This window comes from Erithacus rubecula (assembly GCF_903797595.1).
Source record: "Erithacus rubecula genome assembly, chromosome: Z".
NCBI classification, from domain to species: Eukaryota; Metazoa; Chordata; class Aves; order Passeriformes; family Muscicapidae; genus Erithacus; species Erithacus rubecula.
Window position 1 is genome coordinate 10,322,227 of NC_136661.1, and position 25,719 is coordinate 10,347,945.

Here is a 25,719-nt window from a genome sequence, read left to right on the forward strand (position 1 = left end):
GAGGCAAATCAAACAGATTTCTCCTTCAAATTCCACTGGCCTCAAGGTTCCTCGGCACCAGGCTGATCACTGTCTGCCGGCAGCCCCACAGAGCAGTGCCCGTCTGCAGAGCAGTGCCTGTCCGCAGCCCCACAGAGCAGTGCCTGTCCGCAGCCCCACAGAGCAGTGCCCGTCTGCAGAGCAGTGCCCGTCTGCAGAGCAGTGCCTGTCCGCAGCCCCACAGAGCAGTGCCTGCCCGCAGAGCAGTGTCTGTCCGCAGCCCCACAGAGCAGTGTCTGTCCGCAGCCCCACAGAGCAGTGTCTGCCCGCAGAGCAGTGCCTGCCCACATAGCAGTGCCTGCCCGCAGCCCCATAGCGGTGTCTCTAAATGTCATCTTTGATGGGTCCTGAGGAGTAACTTGAATTAGAGCTGTCAATGGTGAGTGAGACCGCGGACATCCCAATGGCCAGGGGCACCCCTGCTTTCATCTGCTATCTCTGAGGATTGGGGGAGTAACTCATGTTCTTTTATATGATTTTTGCGCCTAGATTATGATTTTTGTATTGATAAACGGCGTGCTATGATCCAACCCTATCTACGGAGAGTCCATGTGAACAGAAATGATAAAAGAAATTGTATTATAAATTGTGTATTTTACTACTTAGAAAAATTACACTACACTGATTTGACAAGAGACAACTGAGAGGAGACCCCATAAATGTCTCTAAGTATCTAAAAGGAGGGTGTTAAGAAGACAGATCCAGGCTTTTTCTAGTGGTGCTGAGCAATAGAACAAGAGGCAATGCACAGGAAGTTCCACCTGAACTGAATGAGGAAGATCTTGAGGGGATGTGGAGTCTCCCTCACGGGGGATATTCCAGAGCTGCCTGGACACACTCCTGTGCCATGCAGTCTAGGATGACCCTCGTGAGACCCACTGTGGTCCCTTCCAACGTGACCCATTCTGTGTGTAATTCTGTTACTAGAAATCCTGTGTTAATCTCATAGTAAATTCTGGTTTATGCTTACAATGAAATCCTGCTAAGGAAAATAAAGCTCTAATTGTTAAGATGTTGTTTAATGGTTAAACTCTGCAACTTAGTGTTACCATAGTTCTGCCAAGGGTCTCTAACAGAACCTTTTTATCCCCTTAGTGTCTGGTGGTTGGTAAAAGCCATAAAGAGGCAAGATTAGCTCTGGAAGCTCAGTCCTATAGTTAAAATTGACTGCTGATTCAAGGGCTATTTTCCTTTTTGGTTATACTTAGTAGAGGCTAACCACTTAAATTTCTGGAAAAAACCCAACCCCTAGGGTCTGTGTTTGAAAGAACTTCCCCTGAATAAGTATTTAAATAATAATTTAAAAAATTAATTAATTAGAAAAAAAAAAAGCAAACTTCGATGAACAAATGAAAGCAAATACATTTTCAGTGAAGTGTAGTTCAGGAAGGTCTACAGAGGATTTTTTGCCCCCACATGCTTTTGTCCTGTGTCAGTGGCTTGCCCTGACCTTTGCCATTGCCAGTTACCAATATCTCTTGAGAAAAGCTGTCTGCAAGGAAGAAAGTCATGTTGCTTCTGGTGACATGACAATTGCAGATCACTAGCCAGCAGCTGTGGCAAAGTGTTTGGCACCACCAGGCCACATTCAGACATGGTATTAGCAAGGCCAAGACTGCTTAATCCACAGAGTTGTGTGTTATCTGCAGAGCAGGATGAAAATGATTACTCTTACAGAGCCCAGCAAGCCTTCCCAGGATACCTGGAACACACAGCCTTTGCCTGGCAGGTTGTTGCTGAAGGAAGATGCAGGTCTGAAAATCACACTAGCTTAATGCCATGAACAACTATGACCTGGAACAAGTTCAAAGATGTATTAGGTATTTGATACACAAATCTGCCATCAGCTGTGAAGGAGGGGAAGGAAGGAGGGCAGCATTGTGGCAAAGGAAAATGCATCCCCTTACTTTGCCCGAAACTCAAATATTAATATTCTGTCTTTAGAAAGCTGTATCAAGTCATGTGGGGGCTGAAGCTGTTCTCTAAAAAATTCTAAGGCAACCCAGTTATGCCATGTACTCTTTGAAAATACAGAAGACTGCAAGTAAAGCTGAATTACCACCATACACCTACACATGAATTTTTTTCAAGAATAATCTTCAGTGTCATTTCTATATTTGACAAAGTTGTTCAATAAGTGAAAAGGCCCACAAAAAATAACAGTACAAAAATTAAAATTGCCTAGAAGCAGCAATATTAAGAAAATAACTAATGTTTCCAACTGCTAAAAATGTTTTATTTCTCTCCCTGAAGCATTAACTTGCATTACTGACAGAGCTTAGGCTCAGCTACTGAATTTTAGAAATAGAATGCAACTGTTTTCTTACAGTTAATTCACTTAACTAAATAGATGAAAATATCCCAATCTGTGTTCATATTTAAGCATATATGATGATAGTGTGAAAAAGGTGTTATTGTGGATCATGGAGAATATTGTAAAACGTGTCAGAAAGCAGAATGTACTTTGTTATTAATACATGTTTGTATTAATAATTAAAAAATATTAATTAACATTTAAAATCCAAGTAATTTTATTTCTAAGTGTATGGATACCTGGATATCCAGGGAAGTATGTATAATACTTTCCAGGACAGACACTCCTTTTTAAATAAAGGTGTATATGTGGAGTTTGTTTTCCAGAACTCTTTTGAAACAATTTCTAGTCTAGTCAATCATAGATACATTTCAATGTGATGTTACACTGGAGTTGAATACAATCCTTTATGAAGACTGTAAATCCTGTTGTACCTGTCGGAAGATGCAGAAACTGTCAATTCTTCAATGATTTTTGGCAGCATGCTGCTTGTGTTGCGTCTGGTTGAAGGTTTTTCATAAGATATATTAGCCCAGTCATTATGAGAGCACTGTTGCATAGAGGCAGATACCTAAACATAGTTTGCTGATGCTGTAGCTATGCTGACATACAGAGGAAGTCATTCCATATGTGGGATCCTTAAACACATGCAAAGCTGCACTTGCTGTGAATATGATTTCCTCTTCACCTGGTCATTCCAGCTTTTATCTGCCTCCATATAAGCAATATTTTTGGTTTGTTACAAGTTTTGTACGGATTTACTTTAGTGAGAGTAAATGTTACTGCCAATTCACTATGCCTTCTGTCTAAAGAGTCTATCTAGATTTTGTTTATTTCTTGTAGATAAGAGAACATATAGTAATTACTGCTCATTCCCATTTCATGGAAGCAGCTAGTCAGCCTGATAAGCTCTAATGTCTGCACACATATACTACAATTATGTAGTATATATTTAATCTGGAGTTTGCACAGTGTGCCAAATATACTTGCAAGCAAACACACCAGGGTGCCAAGCACTGCCTACAGTGAAAAGAAAAAAACCAAAAAAAGTCTTTCACTTCTCAGTGAAAGATCAGCTTAAGAAGTTAAGGCTATACATATGCTTCACAAGAAAAGAGCAGATATACTCAAAAGCACTTCAAGTATGCCACAAATCCCTTTTATAGTAACAGTTCCCAATTAATATGTCTCACAATTAAACACTACCCATAAGAAACAGTCAACTTGTAAAGTGTGCAAATACTGAGTCTTATTAATCCTGCATTCTGATCATATCCCTACCTCCCTTTTAAATTTATTTGCTTGGCTTTAATAAAGGACTTTCTCCAGATAACCTTTTGTGTCATACCAGTAGTTCATTTCAGCTTTAGAGCTGATACGTTTGTCACCTGGTATAGTTCAAATTTAAGACATTATGCTGCCTGTGCTGCTGTGGTCAGAGCAAACCTTGCAGAGGGAAGTGCAGCCACTAGGGTTTAGTCCACTAAGCCCCAGTGGCAGTTTCCACCACCTTGTCTATCCACTGACAGTTGGTTTCGACAGCTTGAAAAACCCATGACCAAATGCATGTGTGCTTCAGCTGAGGACTGAGACCATTATTTTAATAAGTAAATGCTCAATGAGCTTTCATACTATTTTGTTTATCCATCAAAACCAAAATCAAATGTGTGCAGTCTGACTGTAATTTCATTTTCATTTATGATCAAACAAAATGTGGAAATTACTTAGCCTTCACATTTTATCTTTTTTTTGTAGGAAAACCAAATTTCATTCAGTCTCCCCAAAGGACACTACAAAATGAGATCAGATTTTCAATAAAAGTTATTCGTGTTTACTTAATTTTAATATACGTTAAGTAGATAAAATTAGCCTCTGTACAGCTGCCAACAGAGCTAGGCACCATCTAAGTGCACAAGAACTAATTTCCCTGGCTTTCAGCATACAAGATAGTATCAGTATTCCTTGTGGTGCAAACCTCTTGATCCACTGTCTTATGAGGTGGTAATTACTGGTCAAAATTGTCTTCTACAAATATCCCCCCAAAACACTTAAAGAGTTGTTCAACACCACAGATACAGGCACACAGGTATGGAATTGGACAAGGATAAAATAGATTGCTGTTGCACAGTTCATAAGATACCTACTAAATATGATGATTCAAGTGGGAGTTGTGTTTTGTTACAGGAGAGGCTCAGTTGCGTAGGGAAGCTAAGTAAAGGAGAAAGGAGATAGCAGACAGAAGCTGAAAAGGGTTGGGGTGACACCCTTTCTCATTTCTGCTTTTGTACCTTCTCCAAACACCACTGGAATGGATTCTGGTTTCAACTATGCTTCTGTAAAAAGGAAGTAACCCACTGGGAAGTAGTGGTATAAAATCAGATGGAAACTTACTCATTTTCAGCAAAGTTATAGTGACAGTACAATTTACCCTGGGTAGAGAAAGCAGCAATGGTGATTCCTCAAATATGACACTACTGGAGAGCAGAGGTTACAAAACAGCCCTCTCCTACAGTTTCCAGGGTTAAACTGTGCCCATAGTAAATGCTTAGCTACTCAAACTCAAACATTTTCTAGCTTAACTTGAGGCTTTTCAAAAAGCAGTTTTTCTTAGCTCAGACCAGCCATTAGGTGAAGAACTGGAAGTAGTGAGGAAAAAAAGGGATTTATGTGTGTGCATCAAAAGAGAATATATCCTTTTGCGAATTATTTCCATGGGTCCCCTACGTACAAATGAAGAGATATGTGATATAGCAATTCATTGTTCTGACACACATTGCAATCATGATGTGCAGTTTTTAATGCATCGTGTTACATTAAGCTTAGCCCATGGTTTAACACCATGTAACATAAATTTCTGTGAAGGGAGTAACATAACATGATACTGTCTTTTAAAAGACACACACGATTTTTTCAGATCACCTACTTTTTATCCATGAGTGCCCAATCCAAAAATCAAGGTGGCAGATGAAAGTGGATTGAATGAGTATCCACAAACCAGGGTATTTATCTTATGTAGTTTTGCTCACTGCTACCTGTAGTCAATGACTCCAGTCAATTTTTATGTTGTAATGCATGAGCAAAGTTGATGGACATATTTTTTTGACACCCCTAGTTAGATTTTATTCAGGGTCAATCAAGGGAGACCTGACAGCCGTTAAGACTATAAAACACACTGAGAATCTTCACAAGTGTTTATTTCTCAATAAAGACAGGAACTTTGATTATGAACCTGTCACTAACCTTTTCTCTTTTTGTCCTACTTGGAAGAAGGTTTTCTATTTTAATTGATAGTTTATTTTAAAATAGACATATCAGTATGAATGATTCTCATAGGAATTAAATAAAAAATGAACTCCTGATTTGACAACAACTGGATATAATAAAATCTCCAGTGAAAGATCCAACTCATATCAGAAGTTTAAAGAGCCACAAAATAAAGCTGTGTGTGATGAATCTCTTTAGAAGAAAAAGAATTACATTTTATATGTTTGTGTATACTCATAATTTGTTTATATGACTCCCCCTGAATCATTAAAGTCAGGATTTTTAAATACTTTTTGTATACCTTTCTAGAAACCTGTTTTCAATGCTTTCTGTATTCCTAAGTTATTAATGTAAATTTTAATTTCATCCTTTTTGTGGTACACTACAAAATGAAACCATGATGCAGCTGACATCTGCGTGGTATGTATTTGACTTATCACATGGTTCAATGCAAAATTTAAGTACCAGCCAAGAAGATTCTTCTGGTTTTTGGACATATTGGAAACTGCGGTTTTTGTCATTCAGGATGATCTCCAATGAAGAAACAATCTTTGCCAGTGCTTATCAGACAGGAACATGTAGGTAGCACACTAAGGTGGAGGACAGCAAAATGGCTGCCATCAAATAGGCAAATAATGATAATATGGTGCTGCATGTGACATTTTGAATGCTTCTCCCAAGTTAGTAAAATAGAAAAATAGTACCTGTAAAGTGTAACATCAAGATGAAGCTGCATTAGAAAGTCTAAGAGAGCTAAAAAATGCATGCTTTTAATAAGACACAAGTCTTTACTGACAGAGATAAATGTGCTGTCATGATATAGCTTGATGCTGTAAAGCAACTGGCAAAAAATTACCCTGTGTTGTGATTAAACTTTAGCACTCTGTAGTACCACCTTAGTACCACTCTAGCACTCTTTAGTACCACTACATTTTAAGTAGTTTGTAAATTGGTGAGTTGTTGTTGCTTAATTATCAAAATATAAAGGTTTCTGGTGAGTTGTAGTAATCTGTTCATCTGGCCGAAATTATTTGATAGATCTATTAATCATTGGAAAGGAAGTGTTAAAATAATTACTAATAAAGCCTGCTGCTGGTACAAATACTATTGACACTGTAAGTAATAAGAACAGATTAGTTCTGTAAAGGCAATGGATTTCTGGGTGAAATAAACTTATTAAAAGTATGTAATTTCAATGCTGAAAAAGTCAGGGTCACACAGTGTAGAGGTACAAAATATAAGTTAGATGTGACTTGGGAACCCGTAGGCCCAGAGAAGGACTGTGGGGTTGTGATGGCTAACCAGCTAAACTGGAGCCCGGCTATAGTATTGTGGGTGACAGGGAGCAAGTAGCACCCATTAAATATAGTGTCATTTTGGTATTGCGTTGGAATCTCAAGTATTTAGAGATGATGAAAGGGTGAGGCTCTGGCTGCAGTCACATACCCAGTTTTACACTTCTAAAAGGGAAGAAGAGCTTGTAAGGCTCAGAGCAAATCTATGTGAGAATGCAGTACTTGCAGTACACCCTTTGCAGTAAGCCACAAGAACCTAGTGATGAAAAGAGGGGAGTCAGTTGGTTTGAAACCCACACAGAGAAGGAACTTCTGATAGCAGAAGATTCACACCACAGCAGAAAGAATACAGCAAGCTCAGCCTAGACGAAGTCAGGATTGAACTAAGGGAAATTTGAAATACTGAGCAACATATTTTAAAGACTGGTAAAACTACCAATGAGAGATGGAGGTATTTAAGATTGGATGTTTTCTGTAAAAAAAAAAAAAATTGGCTTCAATAGGAGAAATGGGTGTGTATGTCTTTAGAAATAGCTAGACTACCTGAAAGAACCAATGAGGTCCCGGAAGAATGGGTACGGAGGTCTTTATGAACATCAAGCTGCGCAAGTTTGTTGCAGAACTGAGCACAATCCGAACTTTTGAATTTTAGGGGGATTTGAGAAGGCTTGATGGATTTATGAGCATGAACTTCTCTGCCCAGAGTGGGCTTAAAGCTAAATTTAAATGCTCTTATAATGCATGATGCAGGGAAAACACATGTTGAAGGGGGACTATGTGGTAGCGTGTTTCAGAAGTCTGTACCTTCCTTGTCTGTACCTCAGACAAGGGGAAAACAAAAAGGCAACACATAATCAGGAGGTTAGGATGAAAAAGAGGATGCATCTCCCAAAAACCAGAGACGGACCCCACAGATGTATGGCCTGTGGACTGTCTTCCTTCATTTGATGAAGTTGATTTTTGCAGGACATCTCTATGTCTCTTGATTTGGATGCTGTCCTTTGTCACTGTGATTTTCTGCACAGCTTAACTGCAAGTTAAGTCACGGTGTAGAAAGTAGCATGTGAAATCTCTACAAGGGTTTATGTTGCAGAATTGTAGACTGGTTTGCATTGAAAAGGACTTTAAAAACTGTCTAATTCCAACCCTCCCCACCACAGGCATGGACACCTTCCACTAGACCAGGTTGCCCAGAGCTCCATCCAACATGGTTTTGAACACTTCCAGAGATGTGGCATCCACAACTTCTCTGGGCAGCCTGTTCCTGTGCCTCATCACCCTTACAGTAAAGAATTTTGTTCTTATGTGTAATCTAAACCTGCTGTCTCTCAGTATGAAGCCATTCTTCCTTGTTCTGTCACTATGTGGCTTGAAAGTTCATTTCCAGCTCTTGTAGACCTTGTAGGTACTGGAATGTGCTATAAGGTCTCCATAGAGTCTTTTCTTCTCCAGGCTGAACAACCCCAGTTCTCTCAGGCTGTCCTCACAGGAGAAGTACTCCATTCCTCTGATTATCATGGTCTCCCTCCTCCAGACTCATTCCAAGATGTCCATGTCTTTCTTCTTCTGGGGGCTCAGAGCAGGATGCAGCACTGCTACACAGCTGCTACTCTGCTCTGGGAGCCTAGGGCAGAGTAGCAGAATTCTCTTCTCACCTTACTAGCCACATTGCTTTACATGCAGCCCAGGAGAGAATTGGCTTTCTGGGCTGCAACTACATGTTGTTGTGTCATATTGAGTTTCTCCTTTACCAACACCCCTAGGTCATGTCTCAGGGCTGCTCCCAATCCATTGTCCACCCAGCCTATACTTGTGCTTGGGATTGCTGTGACCCACATACAGGACCTTGCATTTGGCCTTGTTGAACTTCACGAGATTTGCATGGGCCCAGCTCTCATGCCTGGCAAGGTTCCTCTGTGTGCTGGTTTTGCATGAAAGAAGGAAGAGCACAGAGAACAGACACCCAGACACAGGGGTTTTCTTCTCTATAAGAACTTATTCTGTGAGTTTCTAAGACCAATCGGAAAGCTAATTTAACAATTGACAGCCTGGGAAACCAATAAAAAAGTTGCTTTGCCTCTATGAATCACATTGGTAAAAGTGAATCTCTCTTTTTTGTCTTCTGGTTTGTGTGAAAGTAAAGTTGGCCCAGCTTGGCCCTGGCCTGGCCCTGTTCTCTGTACAGCATGGCTGGGCAGGGGTAGGGAGCCACTGAGGCGCCCCCGTTTTCAACTAGGGGCCCTCATGGCTGGGGAAAAAAAACCCCTTGCTAAGATCCTAGTTCCCCCAGGCTGCCCAAGCAACTTAGGAGAAATGCAGCTAAGCTCTGTTCCAGCCGTCTTCCCCATGCAGCTTGCGTGGCCTAAAAAATCCTGGCATGGCTCTTTTCACCTTCTGTGTGCAATTTTAACCCTTCTAATGCTCAGACAAGACTGCAGATCTCCTGACCTCCCTTGAATGAGAAAAATAAAGCAGAAAGTATACTAAAGTCAGTGGAGTAAGAGCCAAGTTTCCAGATGGGAAGAAATTTAAGAGATGTTGTGAAAAGATTAGCTAAAATGAACTTTTTTGTAAGCTATGAGAGACTAGACTGCACTGAAAATTTCTTTAAATTGTAGAGAAAATACTTGGAAAGGTTGAAGTCTTTAAGAAAAAAGATCCTTTACCCCAAAGGAATGGGAATTTGATAGAAAAAAAAAAAAAAAAAAGAACTTTTGTCTTTAAACAGCTTGTCCTTAAAAATAGTACCCCATGAGGTTTTTTTTACATGATCCATAACATAGATCTAGAAAGACTGTAAAAATGAGAAGAGTTCCATGATTTGCAGATTTTCCCGTGTGGATGCAAATTGTGAAAGTGAAAACACACCCTATGCCTAAAACAAAAAAACTTTCTCTCTCTAGAGCAAACTGAAATAATTATTTAAGTAAAAACCTGAATGAGGTGTTCTCTGTATATTTTTGTTAAGAAATATGGAAAGTGGGAGTGGGGGGGGGAGGAGGGAGAGATCGAAAATCTTACTCCAAATTTCTTATTTTCTCTGTATTATTAATAAATATCTTCTTTACACCCTTTTAAGTTTTAGGCCTGCCTTTTTTTTTTTATTTAATTTTTTTTTTTCCTCCTAAATGCTATCTCAAAGAGAGATTAAGTATATTAAAATTAGCCAACCTAATTCAAATCATGATACTCTGGATGGCATCCCCTTCCTCCAGCATGAAATGTACCATAGAGCTTGGTGTTTTGAGAAATACTTTTTGTTCAGTTTAAATAAGGGAGTTTTAAACCGAATGGGTAACTCAGAATTATAATACTGTGTGTTTTAATGTGCTTTTTGTTTGGCTCTACTTGCTCAGCATGAGCAGCTGGATTTGCTGGAGCCCTGGCCTGCAAGCTGTGAACTTTCATCCAGGTGTTTGAACAGAGTTGGTTTGCTTGGTAGCTTGTGTGGTGGTATGGTTTGTCTTCAGTTTGGGAAGAATATCAATAACACACTGATGTTTAGTTGTTGCTAATTGGTTTTTATCCCAAGTTTAGATCTTTTTTCATTCCTATGTCCTGGCTGACCCAGTGCACAAGAAACACAAACCAGAAGACAAGGAGGCTGCAGCCATCAGCAGAAACTACAGCTGGACAAGGTAAGAGCAGTTAACAGCCTGGCTATGGGGAGACAGAGAAAGTATCCAATAAGGTGGTAGCAGATCCCAGCCCAAAAATCACCATTGGACTTGAAATCACACGGAGAGTGTGTGGGGCAGGTGCATAAATCATGAGGGTCTAATTGCCTGGAGGTTTTTTCTTCTGGGTCAATTTAAGCTGATCTGTTGCCATATCATTGTATTAAATTGTTTAATTTTATAAATCTGACGCCTTAGATTCTGCTGCAGCAAAGCCAGGATAGAGCCTGGAGGAGGAAGTTCACCTGAGAATGGACATATGTGTAAGGATTTGAAAGGGAGCCCATCAGCCCCACCAAGAACAGACTCCAGTCCTAGCAGGAAAAGCCTGGGTGGTGTGTGTGACACTCCTGGAATGGTGAGAGAATTCTTGGGCAATGTCTTCTTTAACACTTGATGCTGTTTACCATTGAGCTGAGAGTGCACTCAATCCTACTGTGCATGTTGCTGACAAAGATGTTAAAAAGTGTCAACCCCAATACTGACCCTAGAGGAACATCATTTGTCACCAATGTCCACTCTGACAGTAAGCCATTGACTGCAACAATGTGTTGACCAGCCAGCCAATTCCTTATCCACCAAGTGGTCCATCCAGTCAGGTATTCTGAGTAGTTCCCTCCATCCCTAAAACCAGCTTGACAAAATGCACACACATAAACTTAGGAACAAGACTCATCTGCAGGATCTGAAGTCCATCCATTGAGAACAAACTCTCCACTTGACTGTTAAGGTGGTTTTTCTATGGGAAGGGGAGATAGAGGTTTTTTACTTATTTCTTATACACAAGGCATCTTAGGTACAAAAGATACTATAAATAATTACATCAGAACTTCTTTCTGTAAATATATATGAAATACTGATTTTTATTAAAATTAGCTGGATCAAACCAGTTTAATGGGATTTTCATATTTCTAGTCTTCAGTGAGAGGTGAAAACATTTCTATTTTCAAAAATGTAATTTATTGCTTTTAATATATATATATAAAATTTTCAAGAGAGATGCTGGAAAAATAATTCCACATCCAGGAGAGGATGAACAAACATGAGGAAACTAGGCCCCTGAAGTGTCATCTACGCCAGAGTTATACTTTGGTAGCAAATCTCGTCTTGCTTAACTGAAGCTGAGTCATGACATTTGGTTCATACAGTATAAGCTGGACATCTAAAGTTGTTTGGATGATTCATCACTTGCAAATACTGAAACTAGATGAGATGAATCCAGGCTGAATGTCTAAACTGAAAAAGTGTCATGGCCTCAGCTCAGCTCTGTTTTAATCGTCGGTATGTTTAAAGTTTGTAGGCACTGTATTTGCAACATTGACTTAGGGGAAAATTCCCCTAAGCATGCAGAGAAGGACCTCAGCAGTGGCCATACATAGCATGCCAAACCAATGACTTTAGAAATTCCAGCAAAGTTTTTTGTCCCTCACTTGTCATTGGAGTGATTAGTTGCTGTTGGTTTAACTCCACAGCTTAACCCAAATTGTCCAGGATTTAGAAGGACATGGGTCAATGCACAATTTTTGCTGCCGGTCCACACAGTGAGAGCACAGAAAATATTAAGTATGGAAAAAACTTGTTTTAGCCTGTACACGATGCTTTGTGTCTGCTACAATAATTCAACATGACTGAAGACAAGACAGTGAGAAGAAAACAGTGCAGCCAAATGAAATGATTAGGTCATCTCCCCATGAGAAAATATTCATGGGCAAACTAGTAAAATCTCAGCAAATGGTTAGGGAGGGCTCCCACCTAGGAAGGCTCCTGCTTGCCTGGTTATATGGATGGTGTCTTGGGAGACCTTCCTTTCAGAAAAGGAAATTCAAGGAAGGTGAAAGCTCATACCACTGACCTACTGGTTAAAGAAGCAGCACCAATGCATTTAGGCTTTTAAGAGAAAAGATGTAGCTGTCTAAATCCATTAGAGAGTTCAGACAGGGCATCCTGAGTATGAGGAAGCAGCTGAAAACCCATCAGCAAAGACACTGAAAGGCTGAATATGATATGGTTTTCTCACTGGTACTTTCTTAAGTGCCCTGCTCTGTTTGTAGTTGGAGACATGTAATGCCCCAGTTACTGTACTATCAGCCCAGGTATTCAGTGTGCTTTTGGGAATTTCTAGAGGTACTGCGAAGTTAGAATTAAAACAGATATTTCTGTTTAATAATATGTGTAAAATTAATAGCATTAACAATAAAATTTAATTCAGATGTAAAACACTTCAAGCTTTAATAAGGGTTAGATTTTCTCAGCATTATTTCAGTATACTGGGAAGATTCTCCTACTCAAAGAGAGCTACTTGGCAATTAGAAGAAAAGCATTAATTTTTCAAGGTGAACACGGACTTTATTAAAATAATTACTATGTCTTCAAATCCAGTAATGGACTACTTTTTCACGTACTACTTTTTCTTCCTTTACCATGATGCTGATATTGGTTTATGCTTGCATTTCAGATATTGTTTAGAAATGCATCTGTTTTCTTTCTTTTAGCTGAACTGGCAGGTACAGTGCTTTTGTCATTTAATTATCATTGCTCATGGAAAATTCAGAAATGGCTTGAAGGCTGAAAATACGGCACTGTTTTGTGTTCTAATCTACAAACAAAAAACGTGGAGAATATGGACAAAACCCTAATAGTGAGAGGTCAGATTTCCAAAGATATTTTGGTGCCTAGAGATGGAGACAGATGACCAGTGGGAGTTTCAAAATCCCTCCTACAGATTAACTGTCTAACTCCTATTGACTTCAGGGTAAATGAGGCAGTAGCCCCTATAGGCACTTCCGATAATTTCAGTAGCCATTTATCTGCATGTTAGACATCTAAGTATTAGCTCCTGGAGACAAGAAGTAATCCCTCAGTTCACTAAATGGGTTCCCTTCTTTCATTTAGTAATCTGGCTAGTTTTAAATAAACATCCTTGGTACAGGAAAATAAAGGAATGCCATATGTTTAAGGCAGTTAAATACAATTAATTAAACCAGTTTTATCCATTTAAATATATTTTTAATTTCTACCTCAAATAATGATGCAAACCTCAAATAAAAATAAAATGATAATTTAGGGAAGAGAAGTGTTTTGTAATTTTTATGAGATAATAAGTATGTAAAAAGTGAAAGTCTGAACAAATTGCCTGTCACTCTCATTGTGTATATTTATAAGATTAAAAAAATACATGAAATATATAAAAATACCTTGCACATACAGTTGCAAATCAGCTTGTGTTAATTGTTATGCTAGTCAGAGAGAACAAAGTTGATTCTCAAGTACAAATGCAAAAAAGATCTAAAGTCAGCTACTTTATTCAAGGTTTCCTTATTGTTGTTTTTGATCCTGATTATAACTGAAAGATTATGAGCAGGTAAGGACTAACAAGAATCTGTAAGATATAGCCCTGTGAAATGCAGTCATAATCTCTTAAATCTGTTTTTTTCCAGAATAACAGGAATTGTTGCACCTTATCCTCCTGATTATTGGCCCAGATCTATGAAGATTTCTGTGCCTTAATCAATGCAAACATAACACAGTGTAAGTGACAGTGTTTTCTGAGTTTATGATTACCCTTAATTCTGTTCCAGCTTATCACAGATAACATGTGCTGGGAAGAACCCATAATATTCAGAGCTTTTTAATTTCTGTTTACACATCACAAGTAATAGCTGGGGCCTTTGAATACTTGAGCTTAAGTCTTTGGTTTTCAGAACCCTGAACACATTTCTCCTCTGTGTAAATCTGGCAAATAAAATAGAGGAAAAACAACTCTGCTTAAGGAAAGGGAAAAACACAGCCTGATTCTCATGCCATCGAGTTGAAAATGGCATGTATATAATGAATCTTGTATATATTATCACTGTGCTCTGCAAAAACTTCTCTTAAAATTGCAGAGAATGTAGATCAAATTGTATTGTAAAATCGGAGAGGAAAAATAGTATTCACTTCTTTTCCCTGACATTCAGGCCAAAACATTTTATCTCTTGGTTTTCTAAATCCTATTTCAAAACTGGGAAAGCAAACTGAAAGAAAAAAAACAAAACTGAGAAAACTGGGAAGAGCAGGGAAGAGCAGGGAGCTAAATTTTCTTAGTGAGTGCATGAATAACAAAACCTGTGTGCATAATTTTTCTGCACCACTTGGAAAATTGCTTCCTACTGCATTTCCTTGAGGCTTGAAGAAAAACCTTTTTTATCTCTGAGGGTTATATAAGACCTAAACTAATATTTAATGGTATGGAAACAATAATGTGACATCCTTACAGTAAATACAGCTTTGTGGTGTTCAGCATGTTTTACAGTAATGGCGTTATATGGTCATTTATTGGTGTTGTGAGTAGCTAGAAAGAAAGGAAAAAACCCCAAACAAAACTAAACATGTGCACTTATAGAAACTGCCTTGTCTGAGAATTGAGAAATATGATCAGTTTTACTCTACAAACTTGTAGCTGAATATGACAGGACTTGCTCAGCTTGATCTCCTCCATGCTAGTTTTGGTTTCATGTATAAATACTCGAGTGTTTATTTACCCTAAGCCATTGCATTAGTACCAGTGGCTGACCCAAACATTTGCTAATTTGCTTCATTTAATTATGAAGTCCTTGTTTAGCACCATTTGTCCTCCTGCTATTCCTTCTGCACAAAGGAGTGTGTGGTCTGCTAAAGGCCACAAAAGGCCCTTTTGGTTTTCTCTCTTTTTAACAGAAGAGCTGTCCTGATAGTGATACTGGCCAGAGTTTCTGTAGCCAGCAAACAGCTGCTAGGATTTTGGAAACTTCTACTATTCTTGTTTTAATTTGGTGTTGCATCAGCCTAAAAGTGGAGGCATCAGGGCTCAGGGAAGCTTGGCAGAATTTGTGAGAGTTTGAAAACATCTGAAGGAAGAAAGGGAGGACTCAACTCTTCCTTTCACACAAACACAGAGCAGAGTTAATCTTAACCTTCAAGTCCTCTTCTCTGCTCAACGGCTGCTTGCATGATGGAAACAAGGCACTCTTTTCCTAGGCATAGTTGTTTCTGTGCAGGTCACCTTTCCTGAGGTTTCTAGCAAGCAAGTTTCCATACCTGGGACCTGCTGCTGTACTTGTGTGGGGGTTAGTCCACATCACTATAGCAGTCCTGGGATGTGACATTAATGTCTCAGGGAATCTGATGGACCTTCACCTCCTGGGGGCTTCCCCAGGCTCTTGGGGTCTCTGGTCCAAGAATTAGTGTTACTGTTGATGTACCAGTGCTGTGTACTGAGGGAAGGTCTTCCCTCTTAGCTCCCAGGTACCATCTGTGAGATGTGGCACAAATGGAACATAATATCTTCTCACCCATTTTAAAATAAGAGACCAACAATTTAAATTTTCTCTCATGACTCACTGAAGAGCTTATGTGTTAAAAACTCTTGTATAAAGTTGTTGGATTATGAAGTATGTATTATTTATTATTTTCATACTTGCAACAGTTTGACAGAAGAGGAAATGACAACTGAAGGGAATATAGAAAAGAGAAGAGGTGCATTAAAAGATCATAAGGAACACTTCGTCATCTTGTTTCTGCTTATATTCTGACTTGATTAGGTGAAGTACACGTGTACATTTATTCCATGCCGGAAATAAATGATGGTGATATGTAAAGATTTTGCAAGTACAACTTGGAAGTAAAGTAACAACTCTGAGGTGAAAAAGTGAGCAATTATATAAACCATGTGCCTTACTGTCACCTCTTTTGTGCTTTCCACATGTATTTCATGGAAAATGGCTATTGAAATGTTTTGAAAATATTTTGACAGTGTTTAATTTGGAATTTTTTACCCCTCATCCTGCCCAGCACAAGATGTTAATAAGTGCAAGTTTGGGTGAAAGTAGAATCGGGCCAGTATCTTTTCTGGCTCATAGAAGCTTCCTACCACAGAATAAATGTCTTAAGGCTTCTTATGTCTAATAGTAATAACTGATACTATGCTCCTCTGGAAAGAGTTTTCCCCTCTGTAAAGAGGGGAAACACCCGGTTGCATTTTACTAAGATAACTTCTTTGAAACTTGAGGAATTCTTCATCTGTTCCATTTTGGCAATCCCCAAGCAGCTAGTTCTCTTTGGGTGAGGGTTCCTTGAAAAAAGAGAAAAAGGAAATCAATTCAGTAAAGCTTGAGAGCTGGAGAGGTAACAATGGGCAGGCTCCTGGGGACAGATCCTTCTTTGGAGTAAATTGCCTCAGCTCTTCCAGATTTACAACAGTTTAGACCAGAAAGAATCTCTCCTTTGAGCACTATACTGCTCCCTTTGGGAATAAGAATAGACCATTTCAACACAGATATTGGAGGAGATGTACAATCTTTGCTTCTATTTATAAAGTGTAAAAAGAGGCAATCTCTTCAAATTGCGGGAGTTTATCTTGAAGTTTATATTATATTCTTTCATAAATTGCTGTTGTAGCAAGAAATTGAAGCCATTTATCAGCAGGTATTGGAGATGTTACAATGATGCATTATGATACATTTAGCTACCAATATTTAGCTATCAATATGATACATTTATCATCAATATCTAGCCAATACTACCAATGATTTAGCAGGAGAGGTTAGATGAAAATACTCTGATGTATCATTAGGGAGACAGAGTGTCTGGAATGAAACACTCAAGTATCATTTATATTTCTTCTGCTACTGTGTCCCAAAATTGCATCACTGCAGACCAGGGGGAATTTTAGTGTGTGTGTGTCTTCCCTTTACAGGTAGGAAGTTTTGCCTCCTTACGCAGAAGTTTGTGTGGTTCTGATTCCTGGAATTACCAACATCCAGGTGAAAGTCATGATCTAACTTAAAAGAATGTGATTTGAGCATACACGGCCTTTTTTGTTGTTTGTGTTACTAATTATAGTTAGACAAAGCGAGCTAAATATTGCAGGTTTACATTTTGAAGCATTTTTGCCCAGCCAATTTTTCAAAATTGTCAATGACCATAAAAGTAAGTTAATAAAGAAATTACCACTTTGAATCCTGAGTATAGAGCACTCAAAAAGAGGTGCTCAAACAAATGTCTGAATATGTTGGAGAAGGACTTCTGAAGGCTGCCTGTCACATCAGCAGTCACTTCTCTCTCAAGACAGCTGAAGTATAGAATCTTAGAATCACAGAATGGTTTGGGTTGGAAGGGACCTTTAAAGATCATTCACTCGAGTCAGCAATGAACAGAGATCTTCAACTAGATCGGCTTAATCAGAGCCTTGTCCACCTAACCTTGAAGCCTCCCAGAGGTGGGGCATCTGCCCTTCCACATACTCTTCCATGGTTTTATCAGCATTTTAGCTCATGGGTGAGCTCAATAGCTTACTATTGAGGACAGCTAGCTATCCGTGAGTGTATAATTTTGTAATTGAGTATTGCATAGCAAGAAATAGGCAGCCATGGGTAGAAGTTGCAAACAGAAATGAAATTGCAGAAATTACAGAAATTGCAAAATGGAAATGAATAGTTCCATTTAGCGAGGACAGTCACAGAAAGAAACAGGTCCTTGTAGGAGACTGGAGAAAATTATTATGGGCTCAAAACAACTGGGGGTTTGTGTGTTTGTGTCTGCAGAGGAGGGTGGGAGGTAGGGCCGGGCAAGTTCTGTGAAGGTGGAATGGTGCTCCACACCCCACACCCTGGAGCCTCCAGTCCAGCTCAGAATGGCTGTAGTCACAGGCACAGTGGAAGCAATGCCCCACACCCTACCCCAAATCCGGGGAATGGAGGGTGGCCAGACCAGATAAAAACCATTGCAACAGAAACGCACATAGCTGCCTTGCTATTGTCCCTGCATTTTGTGGCAGCTGAGACCATAATGGATACAAGCTGGTAGCTACATCTTTCTTTTCTCTCTCTTTTGCGCCTTTCTCCTTTTCTTCTCCTAATTTCCTCTTCTTGAAATCTAGGTAATTTAAGGTTGGGTAGGTTAGAGTTTGCTAAGTCAATGTTTTGTGAAATATTTTATTCTGATTTAAATTTGCTAGGTTCTGGATCTTCTAAAGTTTGCCAGTAGAGTTTGTTTTTAAACCCCCGGGGAACTTTTGTCAAGTTGTCCTTTGTGCCACCTCAGGGAAAAGTAGTACCTTATGCCACTTTTAAATAAAGTGCCAAATGAGCGCTGGGGCTTTACACCCCTCACTATAATAAAAACATGAGGCGCTAGAGTATGTCCAAAGAAGAGCAACAAAGTTGGTGAAGCCTTTAGACACTAAGTAATGTAAGAAGCAGCTGAAACTGCTGGGTTTCTTTAGCCTGGAGGAGGCTCAGGGGAGCCTTTGTTGTTCTCTATAGCTGCCTTGAAGGGAGGGTGTAGCCAGCTGGGGATCCACTTCTCCTCCCAAATAAAAGGCAGCAGAATTAGAGGAAATTGGCTTCAAGATGGACCAGGGAAGGTGATTAGATACAAGGAAAAGTTTCTTCACTGCCAAGCATTGAAACAGGCTTCTCAGGAAGTGTTCAAACGTCATGTAGATGTGTACAGAGACATGGTTTAGTGGTGAACTTGGTAGTGTTAGGTTAATGATTGGGCTGGATGATCTTAGAGGTCTATCCAACCTTAATGATTCAGTGACTCTCTGATTTTATATTTCAGTTATGTATACACATTTTAAGACTGCAGCAGGTTATGTGGCAGTTCAGTTGTCTCACTGAAGGCAGTAAAAACATTCTTGTTCACATTTATGCTTGTCCCTAGTATATTTGACATCCCTAACAGCCATTCAACGACAACACATAGAACAACAACTCCAAAACAGGTTTTCCTCTAATGTATTTTCAATTAATTGTGCTGAAGAGAAGAGAAAGTGTTTTCAGTAAGTTTATTCAGAGTCATCATTCAGAGTCTCTGTTCAGTCCCAAAGTCTCTGAGCACCTCATTTTGATTACATGCTGCTTTATTAATTAACAATGTATGGCCAGGAACTTGCTGTGGACATTAAAACAATTCAGACATACAAACCTCAAAAAGACGATGAGAATCTCAGAATGAGCTCACAACTGAATAAGTAATGTGAAAACTGATCAAATAAATCAGGAGAGTATAAGGTGAAAGTGTGTGTCTCAGAGAAGTTCTAAACTAAAAAATGACTAAAAAAAGAAGGCAAAGTTTTTGCATGTGTCTGAATCGTGACAATAATAAGGCTGAAATTAAAGTGCCATCATACTTTTTGGCATAATAAATACTTTCCCTGCTCTGGAATGCTGTCCTCAATTCTGCATGCTGAATCTAAGACACATTTGCAGAATTAGGCTAGATATGTAGTGCACCAGAAAAACAGAGCAAAAGACAGCCCAGAGAAAGGACCCCAGCAGCTGATTTTTCTCCCAGCCTCAGGTGATATCACTGTGCCTGCATGTCTTCAGGCTGAGCACTTCACTCAAGGTAGAATGGGCTGCAGCTGAATCCTACCGTGTGCCATTACCAAAGTCCAATCTTGTGTCCAAACAATAGAAAGGTGAGGTAGATTAGACTCAAGCTCAAGGCTGGACATGAGATCAATGTGGTAGTATTGGAACAGCCCCAGAAGACCCAGAGAATGAAAATTGTTAGAATAAAATGCCGATAGTTGTAGGCATGGAAGAAACGTAAAGGATCAAGGGACTTTATTTATTTTCTGTGAAAAAAAATGATGTGGTAAAAACATTCAAAATTACAAATAACCTGTAGAAGACACCTTCTGTCTTACCACACAGAAGTTATAGGGCACAGAAATAAGAAGACAGCAAATTCAGAATGGTGAAAGGTTTTTTTCACCTGGCAATTAGCTGAACAGTCAATGTTACAAGATATCAGTGAAAGCAGAACTCAGAGGAAGTATTAACTTCTGTGAAAAACTGAATGCAATGTGTGTGTGAATGCAAAGAGCTTTGGAAGGGACATCAATTTTGAGCTTTGAGGATTAAGCTAGTGTCTTGATAGCAAACATCAGCAGTTAATTTACAAGTTACTTTCACAAGGGGTACGTGAGTCCACATGTTCCTCCTGTTCATACTACTTTCTGAAGCAGATGCCTCTATGGACAGAGCACCTAGCCTAGACTAGTGGTCATGATCACAATAGTTGCTTGTCTCTTAGTTTAAATTGTTTATAAACGTTGGAAAGGAGTGCTAGTCTAGTGTTAACTAGACTAGCAAAGGACAATTTGTGGTAGTTGAACAATATCAGTCTTGAAGAAAAGTGACTAGATGTATATTTAATCATGATTTATTACATGCACTTGCTAAGAACAAGTATTTGCAACACCAGCTCACTGTAGAAACTAGATGCCTAACCCTTTAAAACTTTATTCAAGAAAAGTAGGTCTTTGTGCTACCAGACACTGATCCCACAGATAAAAAATATTGAGTCAGCCTGAAAAATCTCACGTAACGTTATATGTTGACCTGACACTTGGTAGAGGAACATTTTGATGAAATGGCAAAGATCAGTGTTCTCATGCTGGATTAAAAAAATTGGGAAACAGGAACTAAGCAGGAGAGCTGGAGCAGAGGCCAGGAGATATATTCCAGGAGTACAATGTGGCTTCCTTGCTTTTGCAACCTGGCCTGTCTCTAAAAGAAAGTAAAGAGAAAGAAGTGACATGGTTTTGTCATACAGTCAGGCTGTGAACCTACAAGTGTCCTTGGGTCTCCCTGCTTATGCAGAAGCGTTCTCTTCCCACCAATGAACAAACCCCACATTTAAATGGGAGCTTTCAACCATGGGCTAGGATGTGAACAGGAATGAGGGTCACCATCCATGTGGTGTTGACAGAGCAAAATTAGTTTAATTTGACGTTCTCTTATGTTAGCTTTAGTTTTGAGTTAAGATAAGGATTGCCATTATTTTAAGAGAACTTCACATTTAACTGTTTTTAGTGTAATTGGAAAAATGCTAATGAAAAAGAAGAGGCAAAAAAGAACAACAGATCTTCAGAGAGCTGCATGCTAGTATTTAGTTAGAAGAATTTAAATCAGTAATGAACAATTCAGGTTTGCTGCACACATCTCTAAAATTATATTAAAAAATCACATTCTTGAGTCTGACTTTTTTTTTCTTGTTACAAGGCAAATTAAAATTATGTCTGCATTCTGTTTTTTAAAGGACAGTTAATTCAGAGGCTTAGAGAGACATGTTATTTGGGTTTGTTCTAATAGATAATTTTGTACCATTTTCTGTAGTCATAAAGTACAAAACATACATGGGTAGATTCTGTCATGGAAAGCAGGCATACTATCCTAAAGCACAGCTGTATAATTATGTTCTCCTTTTCCTGCAGAGTAGGATAACCATTCATGTGAAATGTGCTCTGTAATCCAAATAAATACCACTGATACAAATGGAATTCAGGCAACTTTAAATATGTGTTCTGCAAAATTCACAACTTTATACTTTTAAGATTTTGTTCCCTTTTTTCTTAGCCCAGAAGAAAATAGACATGCAATTTTAGTAAAATAATATTTTGGTACATCTACAGGGACCATTTCTGATAGAATTAAATTGTGGTGCAGGCAGAGTCTTTTATTACATTTACATGACCCCATAAAGATAACTTTAATAGTTCCCCATAGAGCAAAACACTCCTTAATTTTGTTAATTATTTCCCCCAGTTATACTTAGCTATGTCTTCTAATTCAGTATTGATCTTGATACTGAGATCTGTCAAATACTTAGCAATCTACTTAAATCCCCATCTGGGAAAAAAGTTTAAGGGACAGATCTTAGACAGAGCTGATGCTGTAGAATTGCACCAATAATGTTAATCAGAAATCCTTATTTTTTGCCTTTTTTTTTTTTTTTTTTTTTTTTTAATATGCTTGTAAATTAGTGCATACTACATTACAGAAATAAAGAAGTATTGAGCATGATTTCTGTCTAGAGGTTCTAAAATTCCTTTTCACTAATTTACTCCCAAGTCTATAACTGGCAATAGAGATGAAAGATTCCACATCCCCACAATAGAGATAGTCACAAGGGAGGAGCCCATCCCACTCTAGCTGCTGTGGCTGGCCTTCAGTGAACAGGAATGCAGGTTCCTAGCAAAACAGAAATCAAACATTTGTATAACCAATGAACGGTCTTGTCTTGTACCCGGAATTCCTAGTGTCTAAGGCAGTTTTTAAAATTGCATCAGGAGTGTATTTTCAAAGCAAATTTTCTGTCTATCACTACTTGCCTTGCTTTACATTACAGGGTGGTGATGGAGTGCACAGACTGGATTCCCTTGGGATTAATAAGCAACAGAAGATGCATGCCAATTTCTTATGAACATTCTGTCCATGTGAGCCTAGAATGCCTTAATCCATAAAGACTGCTCAGGTTAGAAGCAGGTTCTTCAACACTTTTATACTTTCATGAATGTCTGTTCTCACTTTGCTACTTGTTAATGGTAGTGTATGTTAGAAATGGATTCTGCCATCCTAGTGCTTGTTTGATAATTAGAATAAGTTGCTCTAACTAATCTCTACATTTATGTCAAAATCCAAAGGCATTCTGCCATCCACTCTCTTATCCCACCACCTATTCTTCCATAGTATCTCATTATACACATTATCCACAGCTGCAAATATCCTGAAGAGAGGTACAGACTTACTCAAGTAATTTAGTCTGAGCTTTTGAAATCCTTTTTGAAATTCTGATCTGGTTATGAGAACAGAATGCTATGACAAAAAACCTCAAAACAAAAAAACAACAAACAAAAAAAGTAAGTTGCTTGGCCATACTTTATCAGGTAAACCAGAGGTATGAACAGATGTACATTCTTCAGTTTTTCACGCTGAGTGAGTTGGTGTAGAAGCATTTCAGAGCCCTTTGTGCTCCCAAGAGCAGTATGCATGTTCCCTACTAGCATTGACACTACCAGGTGGTGCCATGCTAGCCATTGGTTCACCTATGCTATGCTATTGGTATTGTCTTCCCCCACTGATTCTGGTTTAAAGACTTCTCAGTCAGTCCCTCTGCCTTATGCCCAAAGATGTGTTTTCCCCATCAGTACAGGTGGATTCTGTCAGGCCTCATTCCTGTCATGTCATAACAGCTCTAGCATGGCTTTTGCATCTCTTTAATCAAATGAACCATTCACACTCAGGTACCCATATATTTTTAATCCTGTAACGCCAGAAAAACAGATTTTTACTTACTTCAGACCGGTCCTTCTTCACACGAGACAACACATCATCATGGCAGTGCATATAAAAAATTATCTATCCTATGATAATCTATTCACCTTTTTGCACAAACTGTTTAGACAGACATCTCCTCACATGCTCAAAGCTAGGATGCTGGGGATTTTCAAAGTATGGGTGTCTTGTGCTGGAAAAAAATTAATCTACCTGCTGTCAACGCTGCAGAATTAAGTATGGGATTGGTATTTCCTTACATATATTCAGTTTTACTGTTTATTTTACCTCTGGCCTTAAATGGGTACGTCTAATATCAAAAGAAGAAAAAAAAAAGGAGCAGTGTCCTCGAAGCAATACTTAGGCTAGTCTATCTGTTTCTTAACTTATCTGTTTCATTTGGACCAAGTATTTGAAAGAAACAGATATCCAAGACTGTAAGTTATTAAGCAGAAGACTAAAGGATCCTAAGCAAAGAAAGGAAGGTTAATTTATATTTTGCATTAAACAACAGTATGGAAAGCTACAGGTACTAATAATTCCTTTTTTAAACATGAATACCATTGTTTTTGAAAAAGGAGGATGAAAACCTTCTGTAAACTCTTCTAAGTGACTCAAATCTGAAAAGTTTCATAAAGACATTATTGAGAACATGGTTTTATGCTGGAAATAGGTTTCCAAGTACTTGTGTGATGCAAATAAAACTGATGGGACAGCCTTCACATGAGGTCTGTTGCAGAAAAGTGCTTTTCTAGGCATTTCTAAAATTCATCATCTTGTGTTTATAACTTATGCAAAAAATCATGCTAAAATCAAATATACTCTTGATTATTCTGGGACACCTGTAAATATCACTTCCCAGCAGAAACTCCTCCTTCTTTCTCTCTGTTCAGGAAAATGGAAATTTTACACTTGAGAACTACAGAACAAGTTACTTGGTATCATAAAATTATACATTTATTGTGTTTCTCTAAGTAGAGAGAAGCTGAGCACATAACAATGCACAAAATATTCCCAAGAGAAATCTAAGCATCCCTTTTTGCATGAAATAAAGGAATTTTACAATTTTTTTTTTTTGCTTTAAATCAGTGCCCATGAATGCACTCATATCTTGCCCTTCCATTCTGAGCTACTCAGGAAGAAATTTGTATCTATAATTCCACACCAATGCAGCACTTTTGCCCTTACGTGAATTATGTAAGCAAACAGCTTCTTATAGTGCTTTCCTCCTCTTCATTCAAGACAACAGGTACTGAAATAAAGAAAAATAACAGTAGCTGACAATTTCAATTTAGCAAACAAGTATTTTTTTAAATGAAAAATTATCTTCCCATGCTTTAGCTGTGTCACTGGTTCAACCATAGTTCACTTGAGTGTATATAGCTACAGAAATCAGAGTGATTTTATACTCATGTGAATGGACTTATGCATGTATTTAATCATTGAAACATGCTTAAAATATGCTTTTCCAGAATTGCATGTAAGCATCACAAACTTCACAAATCCCTCTTTCTCACTGATATATCTTTCTTTTTTTTTTTTTTTTTTTTTTTTTTTTTTTTTTTTTTTTTTTTTTTTTTTTTTATGGTAATAAATTAATTTCTAATTATCTGGGAACTTAAGCCTAAACAAAACTGCAAGTTTGTTAGAGCTAAAGCTGGCTTAGAAACTCTCCAGTTCATTCCTTCCCCATCTCCATTGCAAGAGACCAGCAATACAGCAGATCCCCTATTCCCAAACTACTGCCTTAGTGATGTTTTACATGGAAAGCCATTAGAAGGCACTGACTGATTACACCAGCAAATACTCTCTTTGATGCACTTTTACTTGGCATTGGACAAAAAATTACTGTTTTCTAATCATCTCTGCAGCCAATTTGGTTTAGCTGCACTGAACACTGTTGAAATTGAATGTTTGTAGAAATAGGGTAAGAATATTTCTTTATAACATGTGCTTACTCTTTCATTCTTTCCTGCAGCTTGAATTACACTTAGAGGAATGATCCAGAAGACTTTGATTTTCAATAAACTGGGATGATGATATCA

The 25,719-nt window shown here is 38.5% G+C and overlaps 1 long non-coding RNA gene across 1 annotated transcript; it reads left to right on the plus strand.

The window, feature by feature from the left end:
• The first annotated feature begins 330 nt into the window (after positions 1–330).
• On the plus strand, positions 331–25,719 carry LOC306814292. Its single transcript, XR_013777132.1, has 4 exons — positions 331–418; positions 14,027–14,117; positions 22,749–22,836; positions 25,653–25,719. It is a non-coding gene; the product is annotated as an uncharacterized lncRNA (long non-coding RNA).